We start from the raw sequence: 20114 nt of genomic DNA on the forward strand, positions 1-20114 counted from the left end.
AGGGCATTGAAATTAGTCTTCTCTTTATTGTGCACTGGAGACCAGTAAGGAGTTTGAAGGAGAGGAAATATATGGAATTACATTGAGTTTCAACATACTTAAAACAGGAAAAGCAATAAAAATGCTTCCCACCAACAGTGGAAGGTGTTGAGTGACATGGGCTGTGCCGGGAGGCAGCACCGCACAACTAGGGTGACTGTTGCTGTGCACAAGAGGGGCTTCCCTTTATTGGCAGCTGTTTCATTGTCTTTTTATTCCATAATGGGGCCCCAGATCGGGTTTTGCTTTTCTTCCCAGGAGCTGCTCACATGTTTAAACTCCAAACCTTTCACAACATGTATCTCCTTCGAGTTAAATGTAATACAGTTGCAGGTATCAATTCAGATCTGTGACTCACTCATCCGCATGCCTTGGTTTGTGCTCTGAGCTAGAAGTGATTTACCCGATGCAGTTTTCTGCAGCAAAGTTCTTTCTGTATATACAATTGTGTGAGCAATAGTGGATGTGTTGCACATGTGCAGGTAATACAGAGTATTTCTCCCTGGAGTGATGACTTCCAGATCTGCTACCAACTTGAGAAGTTAAGGGAACTCTGGAAACAAGGTGCTTTCCTTCCTCCCCTTTCTTCCCCTGCACCAAATGGGGCTCTGCCTCTTAGTTCCTCCCAGTCCCCTATATCACTTCCCCTATACCATTGTCTTTCAGAGGCACACTTCAATCTCCAGCTCATAAATATTCCATGGATTATCTTGGGGGGATGCCTTTCGGAAGAGTATGCTGAGATGTGATATAGAGCCAAATGTGCAGCTTTACTGCACTGTACTGCACTGACATACTATAGTCAGACCATGCCAGAGACATTCTGCAGACTCAGAAACAAAGTATGATGGTCCAGTATTGTGTGTGTTCCTAGAGTATCACAAACAGCAGTGTTTCACCATTTAAAAAAACAGTCCTTTCAGGTCACTGCATGACTTTCTGTTCTTGTGCAAGATGGAATTAGGAGTAAATTGGCTTTGGTTTCTTGGAAAGATTGTGCCTATGTTGCATTGTGTTCTGTTCACAAAGCTCAAGGTTGATTTTTGCTCTGCCCATGTAAGTTGTTTGATTATGGTAAGATAAAATGTTATGGAAACTGCTTTTTCACTGATCTCATTTGTTGGGTTTACAGCAGACTTATTCCTAAGCCCAGTTAGTGAAAGTATATAGGTGTGGGGATCTTTTGGCGCTTACGTTTTTAATATTCTGTTCTGTTTAAAGAATGGGACTAAATTGAAAGCATTCATCCTCTTTTATTTGTTTGGATTTTTCTTTATCCCCTGCTCACTATCCTATGCAAATTATGGCATGTTTCTTCTATTTTTCTTTTTGGTAGTTTGAGATACAGTTAGATGCCTTTCTAAGGATGAGCCTGAAACTGTGTGTGTGGTACAATGCACAGTGACGTGAATGGCCTGTTGTCTGCACTGGTTAAAGGAGCTGTGGCAAATCAGCAGTGGAGATGAAGGGGGAGGAATCAGTTTGCAGCTAGGAAAACCACAATGGCAGTTGTATTGGGCAGTCAGTATTCTCTTGGTGCTTTTTTTATTGCCCAAATGTCAGTGTTTCTCAATGGCTTGCTCAAAGGAAAAGGAGTCAAGGGAATTCTCAAAGTCCAAATCATAGAACATGTGCTATTGTTTGAATTCTCCTCAATTTGTGAGCTGCTCACAGCAGGCTGTAATCATGTATCATGCTGATTTGTGGTATCTGTTATGCATTACTTCAGTTTCTTATGACTTTTGTCTTCCTTATTTACACAGGACAAGCAAAAGGACAAACTAGATCAGGAAGAAGAGCTTTGAAATGTAGCTTTAATCAAGAATGCATTACCTGGTTTGGCCTTGGGTACTTTATACATGTCTTTCAGTTCAGAGCTATGTGTGAAAATAAAAGGGGTAGTGCCTTTCTTAAGACCTTGTAAAAGCTGTTACCCTGTTTGGTATTAAAGGTTACTGTGGAGGAGTCATTGGCTTTTTCAGTACAATGCAGTCATAGATAACAGTGTGTCTTTCTGATGACAGTGAAGTAAGTGCTGGTGCCACTCTTTGCTGAGGACATCATTATTCTGCCTAGAAAATATCAGTAGAGATTCAATACTTCTGGTGTTTGGTGTGGTACAGATACAGGTCTGGTCCTTCTCAGTTCTCACTGTACAGCACATCAAATGAACTCTGTTCCATTTCACTACAGCTTTACATGAGAGCAAATTAAAAGTTTGTAAGAGCTGGGATGTGAATCCTAATAGTCAGATTTAGTAAAAGTAAAATAAATGCAGCCAATATCTTTTCATTCCACTTTATAGATTAAATATTTTAAAATTTTGTTTAATAATGCAGATGTTTTCAAGTTTTTAGAAAAATATTTACATTAGAATTAAGGACAGAAGCAAAGCAGCATAAGCATCTTATCTAATCTGTGATGCAGAGATTGTTGCAAGTTCCTCTAAACAGCCAAGGAAAATTTAGAAAGTGATTGCGGAACATTTTTCTCTAACCAGCTCAACTCTCTGTCCACACTGACAAAATAACACCATGTTGGAAAAGAATTAGCTCACAGTTTTGACTTTAATGTGCATAAGGACCAATGTGTAAAATGTGACCAATTCAAACGTCATTAAGAACTATTTTCTCTATCTATAATAACAGTAAAACTGTGTTCAGTAGTCAGTGTGTTTTTACTGTGTGCCAAATGTGGACAAAGCCTGAGTTGTTCATTGTGAAATGCAGACACCAAAGAGCTTTTAAATGTGGGAAGTCTATGACCAACATTAATGCTTGTTGAACTGTCGGGAACAATGTAGATATTTATGTAGATATTTTCCAGTAATGGCTTTGAGGGTTATTTGCTTTAGACTCTGTAAAACAAACATAATACACCCATCCAAATGTCAGATGCTTCTCTTAATAGAAAGAGTATTTTCCACAGAGGATGCTAGAGAGGAGCCAAGTTAGATGATAAGAAAGCACCCACATGAGTCAAAGAATATTGTCTTCAGAAGGTTGCCTGTTAGTAAGTTCAGACTGCATTTCAGAAGCATCAGTGAAGGCAGCAGACCAGTATCCATTTTATCAGTTAGAAGAGTTCATGCAGGAGCTGTTTGGATTTCCAGTGATCCAACAGCCTAGGGAGAAAGTGACCATTCGGAGTTCTCAATTGTTAGATGCAATAAGCTGTCTCTAAAATGGATAAATCAGTGTAATCTGTGGTTATTGCATTTAGAATAGATACAGGAAGGTATCTCTTTTTTAGTAATTACAGTGCAGGTAGGCAGTGTTTGAATGGAGTGTCCTTCTGTAGGATTGACTGCTAAGATTATATATGCTATTTAGTTTCCTGCTGATTAAACTGTATTACAGTTTCATCTGCCACCTGGCCATTTTAGGCATGCAAAGCAATAGACATGGGTGGATTGTGCCTTACAGAAGGGCTTGGCCTTCTCGGAGGTTTTATTGGAAGAAGAGCATGAGAAGAGTCACACCCTTCATCAACATGGCTGCATTGATACAGAGCTCTTCCTGAGAGAGTTTTCCAGAAAGGCTTTGGAGAAACATACTCAGTAATCTTCTCCATCCACAGGCTCTAGTGGGGATGACTTTCTGCATTCTTAGCAAGGGAGCAGCCCCACTGCAATCTCTCCTCATGCAGGCAGTGCAGCCACTCTCTGCCGTTTATCCCATCTACTGCAGACAGTGCAGCAAAATCTTGTAGTTATAGAAGAAGAATTGCAAAAAGTAAAGGGACTTTCAGAAAAATTGAAAAGCCTATTATTAAAGCTCAAATTATTTTCTTTATTTTGTAGTTCCCTAATATAATTTTCTAAGCTGGCTTACTCTTCTTTACTTTTATTTTGTTAGGTCTGTTGCTTGATCTGACCTTTAAAAAATCTCTCTTGAGCGGCTGTGATTTTTATAGGGGAACCCATTCTGGAATAAGAACAAAAACAGTGTAGGCATTCATTTTCATGTGTAATACTTCATTGTCTTAAAATAAGTATTTTCTTCTAGTTGCTGTGGTTGGTAGTTGAAAGCTGTTAGAAAAATATCTACGTATTTAATTTGTGATGTGATAGAACTGGGAAGGAAAGCAATTAATAATGATAACAACTCTTAACGTAAACTTGTTTTCCAGTGGTGAGGCTTATGCTGTTTTCTTTGTCATGCAGTGAGTAGTCCGAGCATAAATCATGTTTGTATTTAAGGTTCACATTTAAGCAGTTTCCAGAGTTGTCACTGGGTTTTCAACCAAACTCGCTATTTTTAATGCGGATTTTCCAGCTGATACTAGGAGGTTCTGCCTCTGCAGATCTTTGCATGTGTAGTAGCTAGTCCTCCTAAAAGAATATATTAGTGGAAATTCAAATAATTTTGAGAATGATTTCTGAGGGCTGAAAGGTATAGCATAAATGGTAACACGTTTGAATTAAACACTAGTTCTTTATGGGAAGTGCTGATTGCATGTTGCAGAGTTGAACCAGCCAACATTTGTAATTCACAAATATGCCATATCTTATTTTCAATCTCACAGCATGATACACTACCACTGTGCATGCTGTACTGACTTGCTTTTATTTTACTGCTTACAATGTGTGAACTTGGAAGGGGACAGAAGGGAAGTCCTTGGGCCTGCCTCGTGCATCTTGCTGCAGCAGCCAGTTTCTTAACCATGTCACAGCTGCTACCAGACTTTCTGGTTCTGATGAATGGTCCTTATTCCTCTGGAACTGGACCCTGACACTTAGTCTCAAAGTTCTTCAACTTTGAGAAAAAAAATTACATTCTCTCAGTTGAGAAAACTTCAGATAATTTCAAAAGGTCCTTACACATCCTGTTGCAGGTGATTAAATGAGCCATGGCAATCCTTCAGAGTTGCGTACATAGATAAGTTTTGTCTCTGCTTCTTCCCGTGCTTGAGCCTGAGATAAACCAAGGCATAAAATTGGTCAATAAAGCCTTTTTCTGGCCCCAAAGGATAGAGGTCATTAAACATGTCTCTGTTTCCCTTTTCTTCATCAACCCCAACTCTGCAGCAGATGACCAGATGGCCACAGGGCATGTTTTGTAGCTACAAGATAAATCTCATGGCAAGCAATTTCCTTCCAACAGTTACATTAGACACATGCATAAAAATTTAGATTTATTTCCCAATTAAAAAAATCCTTGAAAACTCTGTTCATGAAAAACACTGCTTTATGTGCCAGATGGGAGAATGTGCTTCTTTTCGTAGTGCAGGGCAGCCAAAAATGGTTTGTGGTTCTAAAAAAGTTGTAGTGTTTGAGAAAGTACAAATCAAGTCATATTGAATATAAAAGATGGAGATCATCTTTTTCTTCTGGACTTCATAAGAAATGTGTAGCATTTGGACAATGCCTCCTGTCTGACCTGAGATGGTGATGGGTGAGAAGTAACAGGCACCCCTCCAAGGAGTTACGAAAAATACTGGCGTGTGCTGTTAAACCACTTAAAATATAATCAGGCAAGACAGTGAATAGGATTAGAGAAATGTGGTAGTTTGTAGAACTGGTGGCAGTGGTTGACTGCTTATATCCACCAGCAGACCTTGTTCACAGGGGAAGTTGGAAGAAAGCTGGCTATTAGTACAACTCTGTTTGCTCTAAAGGAAGAGGGCCCAACAGAAGGGAGCTTCAGATAGCAGTTGTGGGCATTTTTATGTATATTTTTAATGCAGCTAAGATAACATTTCTAGAAGTGTAGCTAATGTTTAAACTCTCATTTGAGGTTCTTGGGTTTGTTTCATTTTGTTCAGTGATCTTTATCAGCACTTTCCATGCAGTCTTTCTTTCCTTTCCATGGCTTTTCTAGTTGCTGTTCTGGAGCAGTGTGCTTTTGTTTAAAGGTACTTGTAAAGTTTTTTTTAAAATACCTTTTAATTTACTAGAAACATACTGAGTTCTATCATTGCTGATCAATGTGAAGCTGGTTTACTTTTCATTTCATGGCCTCATGCTTTTGTTTTCATTCATCATTAAGACAAAAGATACAATTGACATTGCTATAAATGTTTCTTACCAGGCCATGGAAGGTGTACATTAGGGATTTTGTCGGGGGTTTTTCCTGGGATCTTCCATTACACTGCCCTTGTATTTTGTGCAGTGGGACATTTAGATAATGCATCTTTCACCTTAATTGCCTGGAGTTAAATTCACAAAGCCAAGAAGTACCATTTCGTTTCTAGCACATTTTTGAAGGTGCATGTAAAAGATGTGACCTGTCCTGTGTCGCTGTGGGTAGGCCAGAAAATGATTTGGAAATGTTTCCTGTGTTGCCAACCATTTTACTCCTTAGGAGGAGGGGAGGAAAAAGGAAATAAAAAGTGTAATCTGGCCATATTTAAAATGTTGGCATGTTTATTCTGCAAATGGTGTTAAAAACTACATTGTCCTAAAAGAATCAAGAATGCCTTTACAGGTTGGTATTTATGGCTATTTTCTTGCCCTTTATCACAGTCACAGCATATGAGCTGGGAATCTAAGTGAGTAGTCAGCTGAATATACACATGGCTAGGTTATCTCATTTCTAGCTGTCTGCTTTGTTTATCAAGCACTTATGTAACGTTCAGAATTATATCAAGGCAGGGCTGAGCTTTGTATTCACATGCTGTTATCCTGCTGCTGATAGGGGAGATGAGCAGAGTGGGGTGTGAGGTGGTTAAAGGGATGGCTGCCCCTGCTCTCTCTCCTCTCCTTCCCCTCCTAAGCATACGACCTCCCATCTACACCCCATCTCTCATTTGCTTTCTAGCAATTGCACTGCAAGGCTGTGGGACTTCATGCTTCACACTTCCATCAGCAGCATGGAGGCACAGAGCTGAGGCTGCAAAGGCAGCAAGTGCCAGACTGTAAACATTGACTTGAATGCTATCAAGCTGATTTGGGGTTGGAGATAGACCAGGGATTTTCAATACTTGTTCATAATTAAGAGTGTAAACAGAATTTCATGTTTATATGCCCCAGATACAAAAAAAAAAAAAAAAAAAAAAAAAAGGCTTTTAAAGCTGTGGTTTGAACTCCTTGAAAATAGAAGAATTCAGTGGTTAGAGTGGAAAGGAAAATGAGGAAAATGACACTCCTGCAAGCATTAAATCATACCGTTTCCTTGTTTTCTTCCTCTCCATCACACACAGTCGTACATAAAAACTCTGCTGCAGAGCGCTGTTTTTCATTCTTCTCATAGACTATACCCTCCTTCTGAACACATATGCATGTAATGTGTTTTGCTTGTCCTTTCCTCCCCCCACCACGGCAGGATGTTAAAAAAAGGGTTTGCCAAAAAGAGTTATTGAAGTTAATAACTGCTTGTTCAATTAAAGACCTTTCAAACAGTAACACAGCACAGTATTTTTTGCATAAATAGGTTATTTGGACTCACTGTGACCATTACTTAGTCATGTAACTCACAAGCAGCTAACTGTAGCCAGCCTAAACTGGTGTCAGGATTCTGTTGGAATTTTTTGGTCAATAACTCATAACCTCTCTTGAGACTTATGAAAATTCCTTTTTAACCATGGTAGTTGCTAAATAATGTCCCTACTTGGATAACAGTTTAGACACCAATCCTTAAATTGATAGTTTGCATACAAACTGCTCAATTTATGCAGAGAGTCTTTCTGGATAAAGCCAGATAGTTTATTTGCTGGTTTTTACAAGAGAAAGCCTTGAAATCTCTGCTTTAGCTGCTGATAGCCATCTGAACTTTCCTTAACTTAAAGCTCATATCTAAAATAAAATCTGAATCCCAATTTCCTTACGGCCTTCATTACTCACTCTAAAAGCTTTAAAAACTTTTGAAACAGGCCTTCCTTTTCAATTTTGGAATTTTTATTCATTACTTCAAATTTAAACCATTAAAAAAGTGCATTAATACAGGTACCAGACTTTTGCCATCCCTGTTTCTAATTTGGTTTTCCCTTGAAACTAACTCCAGCTCAGCTGGTGACACTCCTAGACGCGGTACTTTGAACATCTGAAAAATTTTGCTTTAGAGCATTAAAACCAATTCTTTTGTAGAAAGAGATGTAACCACTTGCTTGAACTTACTTTGATTTTGAGTTTTAACATAAACTTGGATTTTTTTCAGAGAAAGTTCTGTGTCAGATTTATGTTGATGCAAAATGTTTCACACAGAGTTGAGTTCTGTGGCAACGATTGTAAAATCAGAATTTCTTAAAGGGCATATTTACATGATGACTTTCATGGCACAGGGAAGTATTTGTATAGAACATGTGAAAACTGTTAGAGCCAACAGGAGGTATGTAATCGTATTATAAATTTCTGTTCTAAATTCTAGGCATTCTTACGTATCATAGTCCAAGTTTCTGACATTTTCAGTTAAATTATCATTAAAGCACCTTAAAAAAAATTGAGCATATTAAGCATTTTTGTCTTTCCCCTTACCCACCATTAACTGCAGGGTAAAATTTTAAATTTTCAGTGATGCATTTCAGGAGGCCGAGTGAGATGAACAGCACATGCAGTAGAATCGTACGTCGCTCACCCACTAACAGGGGCCTTTTTTTCTGTGAGTTTCCATAAATTAGATGTGGAGCCAAAGCAAGCGGAAGCTATTTTTAGTGCAGCAGCAGCACTGCAGAACAGAAGCTGGCGGAGCTTCACGTGTGTCAGGCTGAATCAAAGGGAGTATCCCAGCAATTCACTGTAAACAAAACAAGGGCGCTGTCTAAAAACAAGCTTCAGGTACTGAAAGAACCCAAATCAAAGCCTCGCACGAGAGGCAAATGCACCAGCTCTGTTTCTTAGGAGATTTTCCTATTTTGCAAACATGGGAGCCTAATAAGAATTCCATGTTTCCTGGTGTCCCATTGTCTCACTCAATGCAGTCTTTACCATTAGGCATTTTATTTAGAAATTTTCTCTTTTATATAGTAATTTTCTATCTTCTGTCAAGACTGTGGTCATTGTCTGAAGACACGTGAGTGTAGCAGAAGTGCATACAGCTGTCTGTAGAGCCACTGCCCAGGGGATGTCCTTGCTGTGAAAGCACAGCTTTACAGCTTGGGAGATGTTTTTCAGCAAGCAGAAGAGTAATATGAGCAAATACTTTACACTTACACATGAATTGGATTGATATATTCGTCTATGAGGTTTCCCATTCATAATTTGTATTTTTATTTTGTGGGGTTTTTACATGAAATGCATCTGTCCTCAGAAATTATACATTAACCTGAGTAAATACTCAGTGAACCTTTCAAAGATTAACTTTTACTTAGTTTACTTTGGTTTCCATGTGTCTGCATGCTACCAGAGGCGCAAATAGAAACTAGGTAGTTTCAAGACTGTCTTATCTGTTACTCAGAATCACTTGCAAAGGCCACGCCGTGAAATCTTATGGTCAGTCTGTAGCATCATCCTATTAATACTCAAGCAGGTGAGACATAACCTTTATAAAGGTTAAGAAAAGTGTTGAAATTTTTCATTTCAATTGATGGTTTAAAAAAAACAATGAACACCAGCTGCCTTCCTTCTTCCTGGAAACCATCTGTTCAGGTGATGCATTCTTTGTTCTGATCCTGCACGTGCATGTATTTTAATGAACTTCAGGGCTTGAGTTTGTTGGGGTTTCTCTTTCAGGAGCCTGGGAAATGGGAGAGTGATTGTTGCCCTTACAGTAAATGCAAATAGCTGTGGAAAAGGACTTAGGGAAAAGGTTGTCAGCCTAAGCTGAATTATATTATTTCCTTACAATAGCAGCCTATGCAAGACAGGGTCAGATGAGATTAATGTACAATAGGCATATCAAGACAAATTCAAATATCAAAGCCAGTTGTGTCACCAATGGCACAAAAGAGCTCTTGAGTGCAACAAGTCCCTCTTGTTACCTCCCTGTTGCTCCTGATTGGGTTTTTCTCCTGGGCTGGGGGAAGAGTCACTCAAATTGGCATCTGGGTTTGGAAGGAATAGTGATATGGGCTCCTAGGCACATTAGATGTGGCATGAGCCCTGCATAGGTGCTGTGAGTCTTCTTGGAATTGTGAGTTTAGTAGACTTTGATGTCAAAGAAGAACTGTAGCCCCATGTGACCCACTGGCTGTACATTTTTGTTGATTTTTTATTTTAGGCAAGTTGCAAACAGGAAAAAAAATCAGTGTAGAATGTAATATTGAGAGTAGGAGAAGCTAAGAAACAAAGAGTAGAAACAGGAAATTGTTAAAGAATGTTTCATGCACTCTAAATTCATTCAATAATGATTATTTTTTTTTCATTGAATGTTTTGGGTAACTCAACACTTGGAGCCAAGTGTTTGTAAACTATTCGTTCAGATGTTAATTTTTTTTTTTTTTTAAGGAAAGTATTTTGACTTTTTGGGGCTAGGTTTTGAAGTGCCCATAGCCAAACCAAGGGAGCACCCAGCTGAACTCAGAATTCACAGTTGCTGCATGAACTGAGAATCTGAGTGTACCATACTGCCCTACTGTAAGCTACAGTAACAAGATATGGCCATGAATGTCTCTGAATAAACTCTGAACTTAATTCTTTTCAGTTCCCTTGCACAGGAATGCTGCCTCCATATTCCAGTACCCATCTCTTCCTCTTTAAAATGCAAGCTGCAACACATTCTCATGCCTCTTTTTGCTAGAATGGCTTCTACCATTGTAACTTCAAAACACAAATAAGCTGAAGACATTTTGATTTGAAGTAATTGTAAGTCACAGGAAAGTAGTTGGTTGTCAGCTAGAATTTTTGTGGTGTGTTTAGGTCTCAGAAAAACAGAATTTGGAGAGCAGGATCTAATTGTGATTTGGCCATTGCTAGCAAACAATGTTGTGCTTTCTGTAACAAGTAATTTGCTGTTTATTCCCAGCATATCTGCCACACCAAAAGAGAAGTCAGTAATCACCTACGTGTTTGTGGCCAAACTAAGTGGCCTTGCAGTGCTGACACTGCTTAGGAGGGCTGGGAGTTGTGTGTATTGCAACCACTGCATTTCCTGTCCCAGCCCTGGGAGGAAACCAAGGCAGGCAGCAAGGGTGGGGAATCTCCTGCTCACTGGATACCGTGCTGGCCTTTCAGACACACACCTCAGTGTTATCAGGAGTAAGCAAAATAAATAAATCGCTGCACCTGCGAGGCTGTACGTCACATCCAGCTCACAAATGATAGCTTCTACAGCTCAGCTTGCCACTAAAACACCCATAAAACAGATTTTACTGATTGAAGCACAAAGCAGAGATGGCACACTTAGGAAGTAATTGCACTGAGCTCTTAGTGATGCAAAAAACAGCAAGTTGGAGTAATAGTTGCTGTGAATCTTCTAGCTACAGGGGAACTTAGAACAGATGCTACTTTACTCAGATACTAGGATACAGTCTTTCAGTGGGTCAGTTATGACATGTATGTAAACAAAAAATCTATTAAAAGCCATCATATTAACATACGGCAATATAATTGTAAAGGAAGAAGATTTCTTGAAAATTATGCTGGGTTAACATACGACTGCTTAAATTAACTTTGGCAGATAGAACTGTTTTAATTAGGTAGTGAATTAAATACAACTAGATCAAAGCTGGCATTATTATATATAGTTGCAAAACCTTTGCAAGGACATAATATTTGTAAACTCCTTGTAAGAGCTGAAATTTTCTTGTTCCACAGTCTCTGGTGAAGAAGCTGTTATACATGAGCCTTAATTTTCCATGGATTTACGAAATTCAGAATTTTTTTCCTGTATTTCTTCTCTTGCCAGCTCCTTTTCAGGCTCTTTGAATCTTTTGACACAGACTGTAGGTGCAATTACAGCCCATGTGGACACACCCAGCCTTCCATTAACCTAACCAGTCTGGGCACCTGTTCAGAAAAAGAAGCTTAAATACAGCCAGGTTTCTAAAATACAAGACTCGGGTGCTAAAGCCTTGATATAGCAGATATACTGCTATCCGTAACGGAGCTAGCTATTTGAAATTTCAGTAGATGTCTGCAGTGATTCTCTGTATGCCTGTGGATCACCATGAAGATACTATCTGAGGTATAATTTTCTCAAATACATAGTTATGTACCTATCCTGTGGGTGTTGTTTTTTTTTCTGTAATGTGAGTTTCGTAAGATCTAGTTCAGCATTTCCTCTTCCTTATCCAAATGGTCTTTTCTTTGATATTTATCTTCTTCTTTCTTCATTTCCACATCTTGCTCCATTCTTCCAACTTGCATAATTTGAAGTAATGATACTGGATTTTAATAATCATGTTTCCTAACACATTGGGAAAACCCTTCTTACTTGTTCTACAAATGTGATGTATTTAGGAGCCTCCACACCCCTTGCTGAGCTTCAAAGGTAAATTGCAAAGTGTGCTTGATTTCATTCTAGGCAAGAAGGTCAGGTTGTTGCATTAATTCCACTGGGAGTAGAATAAGCTCATAGCTGCATGTTTACCTAGACTCATAGAATCATCAAGGCTGGAAGAGACATGTAATATCACCAAGTCCAACCATGAACCCAGCACTACCCCTGTAAAACCCTACACCACATCACCCAGGGCTGGATCCAAACACCTCTTAAACACCTCCAGAGATGGTGACTCCACCACCTCACTGGGCAACCTATTTCAGTGCCTGACCACTCTAAGAAATCACTTAATCCCTCCAGTATCTGAAACATGGCTGGACACTTGTTTCATAAGCTAGACACAGGGCAGAAAAAAGTCTGCCCCTATGAAATTAAGCATCAAAAAAACTTTGTTATAAATACCCAACAGAAGACAAAAATATCCTTATTTTCTGTAAAATAATTGAGTAAGGCATACAGGTGTTTTTCTGCTGTTGTGGATTGTCTTTTGCTTGTTTGAGTCTCTGTTATACTCAGTTATTTCAGTAACTTTAAGTAATATCAGCTGGCTTGCTTTTAGTTGTAACATTCCTCATTATATACCATGTATAGAAAGAACTACCTACTGCATATGCAACACGCAGAAATGGAGCTAAGGAGGTGATATTTTCTGAGTTGTCATCATTGCTACAAACTACAGCTCATATGTATCCTCTTTCTAAACAAAACCCTTGCTGTCAGCAAAACATCATGCAAAGGGTCCCCTCCCACAGCGTTGTCGTGCTTGTGTCCTGCAGCAGAACTGCTCTTGCTGACGGAGGGCCTCCTTGGGGTTAGGTTTGCCCCCCTGGTCTTAACCTTTAAATAACAGATGAATTAAAATTGGAGTTTGTATCAAGCAGCTACCTATCACTGATGGACTTAACCATTTTAATGACAAATATACATGTTTTGTGTCACCACAGTGGTGATTGTCTGAGTGCTGAGTTGATGCCAATGAACAGCGTTATGTGGTAATGCTTGACAATGCCAGTTCATCTCCCTCCTCTTAGAGGTGCTTTTTATGCTCACTTTCTACTTGTTTCTAGGCTGAGATTTGGTCCTTTTTGCACAAATTCAGCAAGTGGAATTTTATGTCACAAAGCAAGACAGGTGGGGAAAAAACCCCAGCACACTCTCCTCAGTGTGCATCCAGCAGATACTGCTTCTCTCATTTAGTACTTGGCAGGAGATTTTTTTCAGTCTTTGGATCCAACTGAATATCCTTCTCAGCAGCCTCAGCTTAAGGTCTCTGAAGAGGATCTTGAGTATATTGTATCCTGAAATACACATCTCTCTCTCTGTTTTTTTCCAAGATGATAAAAAGTTTTTGAGTTAAAAATTAAGACCCTGTAAGCAAGCAGAGGAATCCTGGTCATCAGTAGAAAAAGAGTGATAGAATCAAGCAACTTTCTTAACTGCTGGAATTTTTCTGGGGATAATGAGTGCAGGTTGCAAGGTGGAAGTAGTGTATTTGGATTCTAACAAGTTCTATAGCAGTGACAGAAAATAACTAGTGGTGAGAGCTTAGGGCCTTTTTAGAAAGGATTATGAGAGAAGCATGAACTTAGAACAATAGCGTTTTAGAATAAGACTGTATAATGTAACTTTGAACTATTTATAACATGCACAGAGATAGTGCAGGTACTTGTGTTTAGTGTAATTATGCTTATGCAATCAGCTTTTTTAGGAAGATAACCATTTGACTAGTTTATTTTTGGAAATGTACTCCAGGGTGCTAAGATGTGTATCTATATATCTGTCTTTATATAATTTTCGGCTTCGGTTCTAAATCTGTTTTCTGTATCTGTCAGGAAATATCCGTCTACCTATAAACTATATGAGGCTGATTAATGACTGATGGCAGACAAATCTACAAATATCAAGCTTTTGGCATCATAAGTAAAAATGCCTTGCTCTGTAAGAGGGGGAAGGGGAGAAATTAATTTCCTGTTTAATTTCTACAAGAAAAAACCCACAGCCTGACCAGATGGGATTTCTTTTGTACTATAAATAAGCAAACCTTTCTTTCTTTCGTGGTTTCAATTTTGATATATTTCTATCTAAACTGCTCCTTCCACATTTCTCTTTGTCCTGCTGTGTTCAGAGATGTTTCTTCAGATGCTCAGTAGATGATGTGAATAATTGGACAAAGCTCTTCAACACTGATAAATATGTATATCAGTATATAGCTGTAAAACTCTAAACATGCTGTATGGCTGCCTGGGGCAATCCTGATCACTTGAATGTGTATTCTGAGGATAATTAGAATAAAAGTTATCTTGTCTAGATTTGGTGCTCATCTAGGTAAATGGGTTTATTAACAGAAAATATGGACTGCCTAAAAATATTTGGGTGTGGGTTTATGGGAAATGCATTTTTTTCCATCAAAACACTGCATGTGTATTTCATGTCATGTCATAATTCACTTTCTCAGTCGGGTGTAGTTTGGTAGTATTATTTTTATTTATTAATGTTAAAACATTGCTTTCTCATTATATCTTTCATTCCGTTCCTTTCCTTAACAATTGTAGGTCATGTTTAATGTTAAAACATTGATCATTTTAGTAGAAATTATGATGCCACAGTGCACTGGCTCTTTTGTAAAACTCTTACTCTGAATCCCTCATGGTGCTGAATTTTCAGTGTTATGCATGGGCATACCTTTGACTATTGGTGTCTGTATGTTATCTCTACTAAATGTTAATTGTAGCCAGCTCATTACCACACTTATGGTGATAATCAGTATAGTTGTGTTTGAAGCAGTAAATACAAAAAAAATTCTAGTTGAATCACCAATGCTGTGCTCTTATATTCTACTTCCAGCACCTCTCTCTTCTGTCACATATAAAGACCACAGTCATTCACATTCTCAAAGCAAACAAATTTAACTTAAAAACACTATATAAAAGGATAGAGATGGGGTAGGGTTGTAAAGAGCTGAGCTTCTATAGCTTAATACACTTTTCTGGTCTTTTCTTTTTTGTTCTTCTGATGTAATTAAACAGGGCATGGGTATTGCATGATGATGTACTTCTTGCCAGAGCAGAAGACATTTTAAGGTGAACTGCTGAAGAAAATCAATTACACTGGAAAGCAAATCCTGCATGCATAATTAACAAAACCTCCTTAGCACTTGTGTGTGGCTGTTCTTCTCAAAAGGCAAGTTGGCATTAATGATGGCAAATTATGGAGTTTTCCTAGTTGTTTCAACAGATCAGTGTGCAGGTCTTGCTGTATAAGGTGTGAGTGTCCTGGGGCCCCCTCAGCTTATGGGCCAGCCCCTGTTTTGGTGTGGCAAATGATACTGCCCATGGCAGTCACCAGGGAGACAGCAGGCGCTTCCTGGAAAGTGGAAGGACACTGACCTAGGCTGTGTCTTTGTTGCAGTGTTCCCATAGGATCAGCCACGTTATAATGAGAAGTATTTCACATACAGTGTGCCATACTAGGAGGCAAATCTGGAGCCTGCTGATCCTGGTGGCTTGATGGAGGTTGCAGAGGAGCCTGTCAGTGCTGGTGGTTCCCTTGGGTCACATGTGGGCAAAACCACTGTTAGGTAGGGTGTTTTTCTTGAACTTATTATATCCTGTGGTAAGCGTTGGAAGATACGAGAGAGAGCTAACAATCTGAATCTAAAGCTGCTGGATTTTTGAAAAATTACAGATTACTCCTAATAGCAAGATAATTACACTTGTGGAGAATGACATAGTTGTGATCATAGCCTAGAATAAAAAGCCACCTCTGTACTTTCTAAGTACAGAGACATGGTGTGATGTCACATGGTGTTGGGCAGTAGTTCTGACTGTGGGGTTTAGAGTTGGGCTGCAGTGAGTGAAGAGTGGGGTCTTCATTTGCTTTGAGGGGGAAAAACCTTCAGGCTCCAGACATCCAGAATTTTGCACACATTACTGATCTTTTAAGCATGAGTGCTGTCCCATTGAATTCCAAGGTCTTGTTGTATTTGGTAGGATTACTTACATCCTTAAAATTATGCTTATGAGTGAGTCTTGGTAGAATCAAAGTTTTTCTTGCACTGAACTTCTTAGTCCTTCTATATAGCTGAAATATTTAATCATTCTGACATAATGAAAAAGTACAGGGAAGCTCGAAACTGCCACGTAGGCAGAATATCTTGCCATTTGTTTGTGTTTATTTTACCTACTGTTGTTCTAAAGTTATTAAAATTCCCTCTTATTTGTAGCTTCTGTGAGAAAAATGCTCACCTTGAAAATGGTGTCAGTTTTGAGGAAAGGATCAGCAGTTTTTCAGTGCACTTTTATTATGCTCCAGATTAATTTTGGTCATCATTTCTTTCCTGCTGGCATGGGATGTCCATGTCTTTTCTAGAGGAGCAGAGGTGGCCCAGGACATCCACAAAGGGTGGAGGTGGAGCCCATTATACAATTCCTCAGTGCTGAGATGGGGAGAAACAAGCACAAGGCATTAAGAAAGGTTGGAAACATCCCCATTTTCTCACTTCTCTGATTTGGCTTCTGTCCACAGGATGTTTCAACACCAAATCTGCTCAGAAGTGCATTGCAGTGGTTGACCTGAATTTAGGTCAGACCAGCCCCAAATCCAACACGTAACCAATAAATGAAGATACATGTCCTAAAGATGTGTTGTTGTTGATTGTTTACATGTCTTGATTTGTTGTAGGGTTTTCAAGGTATTAGAAATACTTCTAAAAATACTGAAATTTAGAAACCATAGTCAAAAACAGTTCATTTAAGTATGAGTATTATTTGTTTTCACTTTTTGAATGAGTTGCATTGAGACCTTCTCAAAAAACCGTCTTGCAAAATGGATGAAGTGTCAGTATCTGCTGAGATAATAAATGGCTTTTGCTTTCAAAATATCACAGTTGTGTTGCAAACCTGTACTTTTTGGATTTACTTAAAATTTTTGTCAAGGCATCCCCAAACAAAGTAATGCCCCACAAAGCAAAGTTATTATTCTTCTGAAGGAAGTGCTTTGACATCTAATGCATGATACCGTATTTCAGCACAGACATTTGTTAAGAGCAGATCAGCATTTGTAGTGCTGGTGTTAGGACTGGATTATGTGTAATCTAATTCAGGAGGTTACTAACAATTTGAAGGGATTATAAGATTAGCAATTATCAGTGTGCTTATTTGATTAAAATAAATGCTTGCAGATTTGGCTGCTATACCTGTGCTCTGGTGTTTGGGAGCAAAAATCATGTTTGATTGGAAGTAGAAGAAACAAACAGCAACAAAACTTTGTAGTTTAATTCTGTTTCTGTGATGATTTCAATACAGTGTCTACTCCCTAATTAATTTTCACTGAATTGTAGTGCACTTTATTATTAAAAGCCCTTTTGAAGAAAAGTTTTTTTAGGGGAGGGAAGACCATTTTTAAAAATAATACACAGTCAATCTAAAAATTCAATTTTTAGGTACTGGGCAAAGACAGTTATATTCCTTCACTGAGGCTTTGTCTGTAACTTTGCAGTTTAGGCCTGGTATCACTTAATGAACCTTCTCAGATTTCTTGCTTGAAAAATGTCCAACTCTGTGTGGTTGAGAGTTTCATTTCATTGCAGAGCCGAGACCCCAGAGGATAAAGGTCCTTCTTCTTCTTCCTTATACTCCACTTTGGATCCTTCCACCTCCACCTCCTGAAAGCACCCAACTCTCCTGAGGCTGAAGAACTTTTTTATTAGAAGTTTGGTTGAATTCAGACTTCCTGTGAAAGCAGTTCAGGTCCTTAGAGGTCATCACAAGAGTCGTCCTTACCCTCAGGACAAGTGCTGGGCACTCTTTTTCTCAGAGCATATCCCAGCCTCTGAGCCACCATGTCGTACACACGGTTTGGTGAGGAAAAAAGAACCTGTTAGGGAATTTGTTGTTTTAGGCATCCTTGTGTTTCAAGTGAGAAAGAAGAAGCAAAAGTATAAAAAGGCATCTAGTTTTCTCCCTGAAAATACAAAACTTGCACCTGCCCTCAGAGCCTGACCACAGGGTGACCTGCCTATATATGTAAGCGGCTATAAATCATTGCATAAACACGAGTGACGGTTCCATATTTGGAGAACAAATGATTCCTGGTTTTCAGTTCCACAGGTTACATTCAAGCTAGGAATGGTATTTTTAATCTTCTCTTTAAAAGAAAAAAAAGAGAAAAGACAACATTTTGAGATCTGAACTGACATGTAGCTTTGGGTTTCTGACATTTATGCCTTATTTGTATATTCCTTTTCAACCTTTTCCTGCTGCTACTTCATAAGTCTTCCACATTTTTTCCACTAACTGTATGGATGGAGAAGACAAATTAGGAAGTTCAGCTTCCTTCTCAATGCCTGTTTTTAGGAGTTTTTAAAGTAGTCCAGGATTTGAAACTGACCTCAGTGGATTTTTTTTATAAGGTAGCTTTTATCAAGTTTCTGCCCTTTCTTGCAGATGCGAACATGGTACAAAGCAATAGCTCCTAGAAAGTGGCAGGGTGACTTTTCAGCTGTAAAGGCCCTATTACAGTAGCCCTATCATGCACTCAGGAGTGGTGATGTCGGCCATGATCCTGCAAGGAGCTGCAGCTGCCAGGCTCCCAGGTCTCTCCCTGCAGATCCTCAGGCTAGCTGGGCCATGCTGCTGTATTGCAGCACCAGCACAGCATGTCCAGTGCTGCTCAACCCCCTTCCTCTCAAGCTCTCCTACCTCTGGCCATAGATGGTGGCAGCCAACATCTCAGTGTGGAAGCCACGCAGGGTGCAGCAAGGATTGCCCATGGTGTCAAATTCTCTGTTAGCCACAAGCCAAGATCCCTTTGCTCCAGCTTTTCGTAAACCAGACCCAAGAAATGGCAACTACCTATCGGGTACAGGGTAGAGAGATTAAAAACAGAAGCATAATCTAATCTTTAAAGTAACTTGAAGCAGGACAATCAGTTTATTGCATAATTATTTTCCTCATTCCTCAAACTCAACTCATTGTATGTTGTTTTAATAATACAAATGCACTGTGCACTGTAAAAATCAAATAAAATTGATGAGAATGTAAAGAAACTTACAGGGAGTGCAGCATTAGGAATGCTTTTCACAAAATGCTCTATTTATAGTAAGCAGTTGTTAACGTGACTTCCTCTCATGTACAAATGTAGGGCTAGTTTTTAACACTGAGTTTTATAACCATTGATTAAATAGCTTATAGCTGTTAAATGGAATTAGGCCAGTTATTAGCAAGTTGGATATAGTCACTGCATTCTTCTCCTTCCATTTTTGTAGTAACAATTCATCTTCTTGCTTTAGCTCCATGCCTTCCTCCAGCTACCCGAGGTAATCACTCAGCCAAGCCGTAGGTGGTGTGACCAGTTGCTTGAATACATTCAGTGGTTAAATATATTCTGTTCTAAAATGGGCAGGATAATGGTGCTTTAATGAAAACATCTCAGCAGCAGCATTTGTAAAGATATAGGAATTTTTCTTATGACTTTAATGGTTATGTCTAGCATTTTTATCTGTACTGTTAGACTTCTGCTTGATGTTATTACTTTCACCTGGTAATTTCTAAGGCAGATGATCATATACAGATATTTACCTGATACTCTTTTTCATTAATAGCTCTGGAGTGCGTTGTGTGTGGAAATAAGAAGGATAACCTGTCCGCTCTAGGCTACAATTAGGGAAGCCCTAATAAATTCTGGCGCCGGACATGAGCAAGTTTGGGAAGAGCAAGCTTTGAGTCCTTCCCATTGAAGGTGAACAGTTGCTGCATCACT

General features: G+C 39.0%; 1 protein-coding gene and 1 long non-coding RNA gene across 4 annotated transcripts in view; one reads left to right on the forward strand and one right to left on the reverse strand.

Annotated features, from left to right (window-relative positions):
* GNAL (G protein subunit alpha L) overlaps positions 1–20114 on the forward strand; it is a 183690-nt gene that overhangs the window by 137972 nt on the left and 25604 nt on the right. The window lies entirely within an intron of this gene.
* On the reverse strand, positions 3986–16147 carry LOC137475417 (uncharacterized). The gene is made up of 4 exons (XR_010999882.1): positions 15743–16147; positions 13407–13654; positions 12962–13193; positions 3986–11860 (listed from the first exon to the last, which is right to left on the reverse strand). It is a non-coding gene; the product is annotated as an uncharacterized lncRNA (long non-coding RNA).

The sequence above is a fragment of the Anomalospiza imberbis genome, chromosome 1, assembly GCF_031753505.1.
Source record: "Anomalospiza imberbis isolate Cuckoo-Finch-1a 21T00152 chromosome 1, ASM3175350v1, whole genome shotgun sequence".
In the NCBI taxonomy this organism is placed as follows: Eukaryota; Metazoa; Chordata; class Aves; order Passeriformes; family Viduidae; genus Anomalospiza; species Anomalospiza imberbis.